The sequence below is a fragment of the Zonotrichia albicollis genome, chromosome 4 (genome assembly GCF_047830755.1).
Source record: "Zonotrichia albicollis isolate bZonAlb1 chromosome 4, bZonAlb1.hap1, whole genome shotgun sequence".
Taxonomy (NCBI): domain Eukaryota; kingdom Metazoa; phylum Chordata; class Aves; order Passeriformes; family Passerellidae; genus Zonotrichia; species Zonotrichia albicollis.
In genome coordinates this window covers 48,093,180-48,105,460 of record NC_133822.1, presented here as the reverse complement: position 1 = coordinate 48,105,460, position 12,281 = coordinate 48,093,180, and positions in this window count along the sequence as shown.

The window sequence follows — 12,281 nt, the reverse complement described above, 5'->3', positions numbered from 1 at the left end:
TGATCTAAATCTGAGGAAACCTGTAGATATAGACACAGCCTATTTTATGCAGGTTGGCCTCAAAGGCAGGGAAGATTTTATTTACTGGTGGAAAACTATAGCCCTATTTCCCAGTGGGTGCCATTTCAGAAAAGCCTGACACCAAAATGTTGTGCATATGTGTCACAAACTTCTGGCAGTATTCAGGCATAAATGGTATGCATTTTCCCCCAACATCTAATAAAAATGCCATGAAATTTCACAGTCCCATAAAGGCTTAAGTTTTCACGTCCAGTAATACTTAGTACTATTAAACATGATGAGGCCATCAGATTTCCTTGTCCTCAGTTGTTCTGGGTCAGTAATACAGCAAAGTACCTTCATACATTAAGAGCATGCTTTGCACAGAATGAGAGCTCATTTTTCAGTAAATTCAGATGGCAGGATATTCTTGCCACCAAATCAAAGCTCCAGAGATCAGTTCAAAGGAGCTGTACCTTCAGGATGCTTTTATTTCTCCTCCCAACCTGCTGCAATAGGCAAACTTGGCAATCAGTTAAAAGAGTTTAACAACACCCAAACAAAAATTATTACTAACCACAGCAACAGTACTGATATTTTTTATAATACTTCAAATAATTGTCTGAGAAAGACATATGCCTTAATTACAAAACCACTGCTGCTCTATAGAAAAAAACACAAAACCATCTCATAGTAAATAGCACTTCGGAGATGACATTTCCTCTTTTTCAATCTATTTTACAGCATTTTGGTGACTTTGTTGCTATTTTGTTTGCTCATCTTCCCATTTGCCAGATGCTGAAGGCAAATTGGCTGAAAGCTGTGTCTGTACCTCTGTTCGTAAGTAATATCAACCTACAGACTGGATCTTTCTGGTAAAGCGGTTTGATGCTGAGGACATGACACTTATATTACCCATGTTTTGAAGAAATAGGAAGGAAGGGTGGGGTAACTTTGGATTAGCTGTAGTCTGGTCCCTTGAAGTGGGAGGCTATTAACTGCCAGGACCTCCTGGAGTGTATCTTCCAGTTCTGCAGCAGCCAGGCTGCATGCTCTGAGACTGTTTAGCCATGTCAGAACTTGACAGAGAAAGGGGAGATACTCAGGAGTTTTTCTGCACAAATCTCTTTGTCTTCTGGATTAAAGTACTAAGGTAGATGCACCCTGTTTTCTTCCTGCTGTGAGATTAACACAAATTGAGCACTTCCCAAATACGACATATTACTGTGTAGATAAAAAAATGCAAGAAAACATTCTGGATGCAAATTCCATTCATACTTCCTTATATCACTGGTACTTTCAAAGCTACTTGTGGTTGCTGGTGGTACGCAAGAAAAAAAAAAGCAATTCGAATAACCTTATTAGAAAATAATTTGGAAATGTCCAAGTTGAGTGACTCACTTGTTAGTGCTAATATTAGAATTTGAGATTCATTTTTCCACTTGCTAACAGCTGAAGATTAGCAAAAAATGAAGGAGCAGTGTCTTTGTGTAAATCAGCTAAGATGATCTGCACTCTTAGCGGAGGAATGACCTTGTGAGTGTACCACATTCTCAGGCTATGAATTTGGTATTCTAAAATGAGTGAATCTCCATGAGTTAAGAGCACAGGTCCCTTTTCAGTGGACAGATCATTATGTACAGTTAAATGCTAGGTGCTGTCTGGAGATGTGCACAGCAGTAAACAGAGTGCCCAGATGGCTTATTTGATCAGGTTAGATGGTGTAATAGAAAAAACAACTTGGGGTTACAAGCAGTTTTCCGAGGGCTGGGATTTTGTCCCAGTGTTAGTAAATCTGCCCAAATACTGACATTTCCCTCACGTAGGTTGGTAGACTGTGGGCTTTACAGGTGTCATGACTGTAAGCTCAGTGATATCTCTGCCTGCTGTGTTTTCTGGCAAATCAGTACCACTGAAAAAGAGAAAACAGTAAGTTGCTGAGAGAAAAAATTCCGGTTTGATCCAAATCAGCCCCTAAAATATTAGTTCTTCCATTTACTATATTTTTAACTGCCACAGAATCAAAGAATCATTAAAGTTGGAAAAGATGTCTAAGGGCATTGAGTCCAACCATTGACCAACACCCCCAGGGTTTCTAATCATTCTTCCCCAGATGTCTGTAGAGCTGCATGGGGTGTCACGACCCAAGTGCGGCCCCTGAATCTATGCCTTATTGAATCCCATGCAAGTGATCTCAGCCCACTGATCCTGCAGATTCCTTTCCTCACTTCTCCAAGACTCAAACCCACTGGCATCTGATGACGTGCAACCACCCAACCAGAGCTTCTCTGTGTGCAGAAGCAAATCCATCTGGAGGGAAGCCAGAGCCTTCCCTGGCTGGCTCACTCCATCCTTCAGGCAGACCGACAATGGCACCCAATTACCTTGGTGTCATCTGCAAAGTGGTTAAAGGTGCACCTGATCCCCTGGCCTAGATTGCTGATGAAGATATTAGGCAGAAATGGTCTCACTACTGAGCCCTGGAGAATATCACTTGTGACTGGCCACCAGCTGGCTGCAACTCTGTTCACCTGTGTGCTGAAAGATGAGCTGCTAGAGAGCCCACTGGCCTATCTGCACAAATGTCCAGTAAGTCTCATGAGTGGAAGTTCTCAGGAAACTATTTTTTGGAAACAATTACACTATTGTTTCTGGCATGAAATAGGTCCCCAGAATCTGAAGCTGTCCAGTGAAATTGATCCTTGTCAGATTGGAGACTACTAACAGACACCTTTTCTCTGTAGTCAATCCTCTCAATCCTCCTGAAGCAGAAATTAGGTCCTTGGGGAAGATTTTTATCAGATATATGAGCTCCTGAAGACCTTTAGGAACCTCTAGAAAGCAGCAATGTGAAGGTTTTCAGATAAGAATTTTGACAGTAGGTGCTCAAATCAAATAGACACCTCACTAACACCTGTCTCCCGGTGAAGAAAAGACAGCATAAGAGATTTTTTATTTTTAATGAAGAAAATATTCCTGATTTTTGTGAACAAAAATATCATGTCCAGACACTGAAAGATTTAGAACATATATATCATTCTCTGGGTTGAAGCCACATCTTGTTCCTTCCAAAAAACTCTACTTAAAATCACAATCTGGACTATGGTGCATAAAGAAAACAGGAATGCATTGTAAAACTTACTATTTCAAAGAGGGGAAGAGCAAAAATATTTCCAGAATTGAGATCTACCATGTGTTGTGGCTGACACTGCGTAGCCTGCTTGTCAAACGAAATAGAGATGTAGCTGTTTTCTCAGCGCTGCTGTTTCTGATTTAAGGTTTGACATAGAGAGATGAAGTGACTGACAAAGTCCTGTCAAAGCCAGAGCTTCAGATGGTGTCAACTGGCATCGTTTCAGTGCCAGCTGCAGAGGTGCTGCCTCAGACAAGTGCAGAGAATCTTTTCCAAACCTCAAACAAAATCAGAGATTTTCCCTGGTTTAATGGCTTCCAATGCTCGTGTTGGGGACTGCTCTGAACAATTATTTGAGTAATCTTTGGCTGCGTGTACAAACCTGAGAAAGTAGCCAGAACTGAAAAATGACACAGCATGAATTCTCTATCAGCTGTAAGTGGTGTCACTTTGATTCATGTTTTGAGGGCAGTCTTGGCCAGGGAGACATAAAAGAGATCTCCCTGGACATGTGGCAAAGCAGAGCAATCTCTGCTTGCTCAAACGACCTGCTCAGCAAGGGACACAGGATCAGAAGATTTAAGCATCTTCAGCCTCCAATTCAGAGGAAGGTAAGATGTCAGGTGTGAAATATCTTTTAAAACTACAAAGTTTTGCCAATTCTACTTAGAATACTTTACATATAAACTTTCCCCCACCTTGGGTGAAAAACAAATTAGGATAAACAGTTTATAGTTTTCTTTACAGAGTAAACCTGTGTTCCATATTTGTATTATCTCTGATTTAAAGACAATTTTCCAGTATACATACATTTGCACTGATTCATAACACAGCATTTAAAGAATCCTACCAGAGTCTGATGCACCTACTGCTCTAATTTAACAAACTTACTCTCACTAAATTGCATTTCTTTATAGAGGAGGTGAATGGAGTGTGTAGTAATTTAAAAAAGGTTCTTGCTATGAAGTCAGGGACTGTTGCCTTGGTGAAATCACGTATTTTAAAACCTGAAACATTGGAAAATTGTTTTAGCAAGAAAGGTAATTGACTCAGCTGGTAGTGAATATGGCTGGAACCTGATGGTACTATGAGTATAATTCAAATAAAATACTGAAGGCAAGGTAAGATTGACTATAAGATTTCTGATGCTCTTTAAAACAACTGTTCCCTGCTTTCATCCTGATGACAATGTTATTGACATTTTCATATATTTTATGAAACCTTATATGTCTTCAAACTGAAAAATCCCAGTGTTTTCCAAAAAAATACTCTTGCTGTGAAATCATTCATGACTCAGACAATTTACAGAAAGTGGTGGGAGGAAACTGCTGCAGGCAGTAGATGCCAAAGGATGGGGAAAAGACTCAACACTGAAAAGAAAGTTGAAAGGATCTTCACGAAATGGTGATTTCTTACCTATCAAACATTCTTTTCATGTCTAGCAACTCATGCATTTTCAAAAATCAATTTCTTTTTCCAAAAGTAAATTTACAAAAAAACCCCCACAAAACAAAACAAAAGAACAAGCAAACAGAAGCAATAGTCAAACAGAAGAAACAAGCAAACCTGTCCTCAAAAAAACTCTAACAAACCAGAGAATTGAAAAGAAGCAAGTGTTGTTCCGCAGCTGGGAGGCCCTTTCAGGACCCACAGGTTTCCAGCAGCATCCAAGTCATGTTTAGACACGTCTTAGTAGTGGGCTGGAGCTGTGTGAGTGAGTTCTTTTTGGGCTGGCTGCACTCCATGCCCATCGAAACAAGCGGGACTCCTGCCACCAGCTTCCTGCTGCCCTTAGACTGGAGAGAACACGCTTTGTGTGGTTTCCCCACCTCCATTCTCTTCTATAAAAACAAACAAAAAAACAAATAAGCCTTCTTTTCAGAGCAAAAAGAGGCTGCAAACAATAGGAAAGAATGACTACTAAGAACTAAACAACAACCAGAGGATATCTGGTATGTTAAAAATAACTGCCATGACTTCTGTTTTTGGCAGGAGAATTGCAATGTCTGCATTTCTCCCACTGTGGGAAAGCAGGTTAAGCTTTGTTTTCTGTTTTCAGAATTCTGTAGTTCTACTTTCTGGTCATGCAGAACCCACTTAAAGATAAGCTCACTTGATACCACTGGTGAATTCCTGTCAATATTTTCAGGCCTGTATATATAGCAAAAATTATATATAGACATCTTCATGCACTCTTATATCTACTGTAGTGCAATAAATTTCCACCCTACGAGATCACAGGAAAAGTGAAGAAACCAAAGTATTTGGGTGTTAAAGACTGAATGCGGGTGAGAGGGCTGCTACCATCATCCATGTAGAAATTTTGCTGCAATACTCCAGAAGGCAATGATGCCAGAGTAAATTAACTGCCAAGTGCAAATTATCATAAAGTCTGTAAAATTTACTTATTTACTTCTTGACACGTGAATAATAAAGCCTGAAAAAATGCCAGTCAGTCAAATGGTATTTGAAGAAAAGCACATCTCTGTTGGTTCTTTTTTTTTTTTTTTTTTTTTTTTTGCTTGAAAACTAGTAATATTTGCATCCTACAAGGTAGGCAGTTTTAACTGACTGGTTTTTGTCTATCCTTCATAACATTCATCCTAAAAGGCAATCACTCTTGATAAGTTGTTCAATTAGGGAAGCTGATACACCAGCGTCATTATTTGAGAAATTTAACAATCAACAGAAGTAACAATACTCATCAAGTAATATTGTGACAGAGTGTGTAGAAGAGAAGTATAGGTTGCATCAGCTTTTCAGTGAATAACAGGGTTTATAATTTTCTGAAGTGCACAGCTCCTGTGGTTTTGAGGTAATTTATTCTGTCAAGTCTTTCAGGTGAATAAAGTTTTTTAATTTTAAAAAAATAATCTAATAATCTGTTTTTCCTATACATTGCTATCTTAGTTTAAGAATTTAGAGTAATTTTTCTAGTAAAATTCTGCATGTTTCCAAAATTACAACCCCATTTTTATTTTTTAAAGTATTTAAATGAGTAGAGCCTAAGTAATAACAACATTTATTTCAAGGTTTACTGGTGGAGAAAAATGGTAAGCTCTATGGTGTAACACAGCAGGGGCTGTAGGAATGCGTAGAATGTATTTCATAGCTCTTCATGAAAGTAACTCCCCTTTGCATACCTATGCACATGTTGAAATAATGCCATTCGTGTGTTGGTAGTTCTTTTATTCTTGGTTTGTTTTTTTTTTTTGCTGGAAAGGAGAAACATTTGAGTTATGCTTCTTTCTGGATATACTTCCAGAAAGTATATCCAGTTATGTCCTTGCCCTGTTCTCAGCTCTTATATAGGAAAGAACTTCCCTAAGTTTTGAACAAGTTAAAAAAAAAACACCAAAAAAACCCCAAACAAAAAAATCAATTTATACTAGGGTTTGTTTTCTAGTACTCTTGAAAAATGAACCATTTTCCCATGGAAAAATCCTTCATTGCTCTGATACAAGAATTCATTAGAGCCTTGGTTTTTTATCATAGGAAAAGGAAGAGGAAAGCACAAAATAAAAAAGTATAATTAACCGTGTTTCTTACAATGTAGGATTTTTTTCCCAGATTAACTGATGATTAAGATCCCATGTTATCATCATTCTAAAATTCAAAATCAGAACGGAATAGGAAATGGAGGAAAAAGGGGTTGCTGCAGATGGGGAGGAAATACTTAGAGAAGATTGTATATAGAATTCTCTTAAACTAGTCAAAAATAATTTACTGTAGTCCAGCTGTTCATGTCCTTATTTTTCTTTTAAATTTGGCATGAAAATGAGTTTATTATTTTTGCAGAGGGTTTTGCATTTTTCTCTTTTGTTGCTTCTGAGATGAGAATTATCAGATGCAGCTGGGGGATTGCTGTGCTTGGTAAGCTGAGAACAGCAAACTTGAGAAAGAAGGAAACAGGATATGGGATGCCAAGAAAAGTACATTTCTGTGGTACTAATATGTAGATTTTCAACATGTTTTGTTCATTCTAGAAAAGAAAGAAAAGCAAATCAAAATACTAAGGAAAGACAGATGTTAAATTCTGTATCAGAAAACAATATTTCATTTACATCAACTTGCCTCTGAGAATTTCATCCGAGTATGAAGTTATGCACCCTCAACCATGAACTATCAGATAATGGTGCTGTACATGGCTGAGTAAGTGTATTGTCCATTTCAGAAGTGGTTTATTTTCAATGAAATGCAAAATGCTTTTCATAGCTAGGTCTTTTTACCACTTAATTGTTAAGGCCAGGGTTCAGGAAACCATTCCTTTCCAGGAAAACCTGCACATACTCATCACCAAATATTTGTAGACAACAAGACACAAGAGTAATGATGCACTAGTTATGCATCCATTGCAAAAAATTTCTCTTTGAACATAGTTAACCTCTTAAAGTTTTTGAAGCTAAGCTGTGAATCAGGATTCAAACTACTATGTCTTCATTGCACTGCTCTTTATATATATCTACAAAGCAGATCCTAAAATCTGAACCAAAATTCTTGTCTCTCCTTATGATAACTGAAATAAAATGGGCTGAGGTGATCTGTCTATTTTAGATATCCATCTTAGGATTAGATGAGCCTTGCTAGGCTAAAAACAAAGAGTGAGTGTGATGTATATCCAAATGATAAATAAGATAAAGATGACAACCCACATCTTGGTGTATAAAATAATAGCTATGGAAATTACAAATAGAAATGCTTTTTGACAAATATGTTGTGAACCTCCTTAAAATTTCACAATTCTGATGAAGTACAAGGCAGGACTAAGGCTTGTATTACAGACAAAATTTCTGGTGCCAGTCCCTTCTGGATTGTTGCAGCTGTCAGGATTTAATTTCATTTCTCCCCACTTGGTGTCTGTCTCCAAATCTTTGCCTTTTCCTGACTGCCTTGCTTGTCTCCTCTACCTCCTGGAATGGCTCAATTGCAAGGAATGATGCAAGCATTCTCCTAATACTTGCAAGAGAAATCATCAACATGGTATTTTGCACATAAGTTTTATACTTTTATTAACTGTAAACTTAAATCTCTCTTAGCTAGCTATCTAGACAATTAATTATAACCATGTTCAACAGCCATTTCTTGGCCACTCTCTTCTTCATGGGACATGATGATAATGTGAGAACATGCTAAACAGGCAACCACAAATTTTCTATATTCATCCAAGTTCGGATGCCAAGCTGTGCTTTGGATAAAGATATATCCCCTGCATGGATTCATTTGAACAAATGCTGTATAAATGGTAACACCAAAGCTAGGAGCTCTTCCAAGGGTTTCCCTCTAAATCAAACTTGTAGGACAGCATGCTTCCAGCATACACTTAATTTGATCTTAAATTAGTCATGTAAACAAGATCTGGTAGCTCCTGTCTCTAAAGTACCAATTTCTCTCCATGAAGGAGGGAGATTAGCTCAGTTGTTGTCTACACTGAGCTAGTTGAGATAAAAGTCACTTGAAGAATCAGTGAGAATTGTATTGGAGCTCTGCTGGTGGAGGCCTGGAAGGTCTTAGCTCCAGCTGTTCTCTCTGGAGAATCAGGGTTACCAGTTGCAGGAGCTCTATTAACTTTCCCTCCTAGGTGTGCTGTGGGGCACAATAGAAATCTGTGCCTGCAGGTGAGCAGTGTGGATGTTAGGTGAGACTGGGCTTGGGACACCAGCAGTATCAGTAAATCCATTCTGTTGCTAATATCTTCTGATTTTGCATTATTTCATCTCCTTTTCCTAGTCATCTCATTTCTTGACTTGTTCATGTTTCACTTTCTTCCTCTTCTAAGAAAGTTTCAGGTGAAAAAATATTCCCCAATTTACCTATGACTACCTCTTGCAGGGGCTGAGAGATTTGAATGGGCTGGAGTATTCAATCATTTGGGATGAGATCTTTCACATGGCAGAGGCTTGTTTCTGTGCTTTTGTTTTTTTTTTGTTTTTTTTTTTTTTCCCATAGGCTTACTTGTTCTTCTTAGGAAGTTAGCAATAAACAGAAGATTTGTTTCAAAGTGTTAAAAACCCTTAAAAAGAAAACCAAATGAAATCATGAAGTAATTTAGGAGCTAGAAAGATTATTGCTGCTTTGGTTCAAGGTCTTCTGGTCCCTGCTTTTTCAAATTCATATCACCATAACCAAACTTACAGCAACCCTAGTTCATTACACTAAGATAAAAAATAGTATTTTTAAGTTTGCATCCAGCTATCTCGAAGTATTTAAAAAACAATTTAAATGTCACTTCTTAAATAATTTTCTGACATTATTAGAGCAAGTGATGAGTCTGAATAGTTTATTTCTATTTATTATTTTCACAATTTTTAAAACTGCTGTGTTACAAGTCTGCTAAGAGGGGTGAAATTCTCCCACTTTTTATGCTGTGTCCCTTAGGGATGACCTTGCTTTTCTTTTCCTACAACTGATAGTTATCATCAAGATGAAAGAAGCAGAAGGGAAAGCGTTTATTGCTTGTTCCCTCTTAACCTGCTGTGGTTTCCAAAAGGGATATTTTTGTAGGTGACACCTGAGCTCTGTTTGCCCACTTATCACTGTTGCGTGTCCACACGGGATTTTTGAATAAATGTCCCTCTTCTCTTGTTGAGAGAAAGGGAGTTTTTCAGATAAACCTTGTTTGAAATAACAAGTGTGAATGACTATGAGCAGCTATTTGGACCACAGAGAGAAGCTTTGTCTTTTCTCTTGTGTATGCATGAATGATTTAAATTTGTGCAAAGAACATAATTAAATAAAGACAGGAAAACAATAAACTAGTATGTTAGTCAAAATGAAAATCTATTGTTGTCATTTTCAAAATGGTTTCACAAAGAATGAGGCTATTTTTATGCTCCAGTAGTGAAAGACATGATCAGTTCTGGTTTGCCTAGGTATCTTTATATGGGATAGTATGTGAGTGTGTGTGTATACACTTTTGTGTTTTGTTTCAAAGGGCAGCAGGATAACTCACTTCAGCTATCTGTCACATGATGCTAGGAATAGCAAATATTCATAATCTCTTGTTTTTGTAAAAGGGCATGACTGGAAGAGTTACAATTGGCTTCAAGGAATTTAATAGCACTAGGTGGTAAACAAATATGGGCAGAGGCCATTAAAAAGAATTTTTAACCTAAATTAAGGTAGAAAAAGTACACATTATTCCACTTATTCTGCAGATTAATAGACCTACTACTTTTGTAAATCTGCATTAGACCTTAATCTTATGTCTTCCCCACAAACCTCCCCTTCTTCCCTGATGTTTGGACAACCCTCTTATGGTGAGAGGAACTGGACCATGGCGTCAGAATAGGGCTGCTGCTTTCTGAGCTGCTGTGTCTTGGGGATCTCAATGCTCTGAGATCCCCAAGAAAAGGAGAAAAGGCACCTGTGTGCTCAGCCCACTGCTGGAGGTCCCACTGCAATGAGAGCTGAGCTCTGTAAGACTGTCCCATTGTGCCGTTTGGACACACACATACCCCGACCACAAAGGCACTGCCTAAGATGTTAAATAGAAGGGGTTCTGAATTATTGACAGCGGCAAACGTGACTTTCTAAAACCAACCAACTAACCAAGGCTACAAAGAAACTCTCCCGTCCAAGTGAGACTCACCTTCACTTCCATTTGTCCTCTGCTATACAACATCCAGCCGAGGGAAAGTGAGCTGGCTGTAAACACCTCTTGAAAATCTGTGCTGGCACTGAGAGTGCTGGAGCAAAAGCAAAAATATAAAGAAGTTGTGTTAATTTCAAGATTCATTAGGCACAGAGGACATGCTCCTGTTTGTAGTGAAGTTAAGCTCTCATTGATATTAAAATTCTCATTGGTTGCAGAGTTCCAGGATCAGTCAATGGAGAAAGAATAACCAATGCTGTATAAAAAAAAGGACATTATTGAGGCAGACTTATTTTCCAATTTTTAAAGGGACTATTTTCTAAATTCTCAGTGTGGCAGATATGAAACTTCAACAGGCAATTAACCTGAATATAGTTGCCATGTAAACAGAAGTTTACCAGGTTTGGGGCCTGAAGGTATCCAATATTTTAATGTGGATGTCTGTAAAAGAGCGTGGAGTCTTCCATCAAGTGTCTAGTCTAATGCACATGCTTTCATGATAATGGCCTAAGGCAAGTATGAAAAATTAGAATTACATTAGGAGAATCTGACCAAACAGAGTCTTTACAATATTTCAGCCAGCAGCTCTTGATTCAGTTTCTCACACATGTTGTACGTTTATTGAAGAGCTCATGTACAGCATAAAAGCAGTAAAATATCTGCCTGTCAATACCTTTCTACTTATTTGACATTTAAAGACTCTCCTGTTCCATTATCTCTGCTTCACTTTGTGACATTTTTATCAACTTCAACATTAACATGGCAGATTTTACAACTAATACACTTAAAAGGTACAAAGATGTCAGGAACATCAATTATAAAAAAAAAATTACAGCTCCTGCTGTATCTCAGAGGTAATTAAATGAGCTGTAATTATTAGCCTAGATTCATTAGATTCATTTTCTCATTACCTCCTCAGTTTGGATTATTGTAATTCTTGGTATGTCTGTCTGCCAAGGCAGTGCATTTGCAGCCTTGGATGCAGCCTGAAAGGCAGAGGAAAGTGGACCATTAAAAAGCAAATTATTTAGGCGCTTTGTAATTCACTGCAAATGAGCTCACTATTACCTATTCATAATAACATTGCCATAATTCCTTGGTGTTTTGTGAATAAGGACCATTGTGCTTGCAGGTTGTTGTCACTTCTGGAGGAGTTGGTCGGCCAGTGGCTTGGTGTGACTGACCTGATTTGTACAGTTGCATGCCAAGCGTGCCCATGGGTGGTACTGGAGGCATGCTTGCATCTTGGCTGCATTCATTTTGCTTGTCCTATGGTCCTCTTACTTGGAGATTAGAACTAGAGATGATTTGAATTTAATAATTGAAGTAAATCAGGGAGTTAAGTATATGGAAAGTGAGAATATTCCATGCAGTCAGTAAGGAAAGGATGCCCAAGAAGAAAAACTCTGTCATAACTGGACAACAGATAAGGGACTAGCAGTGTGTTAGATGATATTTAAGTGAATGAAATGTAGTTTTTTAGGCATCTAACATGGTTTTATCTAAATTTCTGCATTCCATCAAGTTTCTTGATTACAGCACTATTTTATCCCTCCC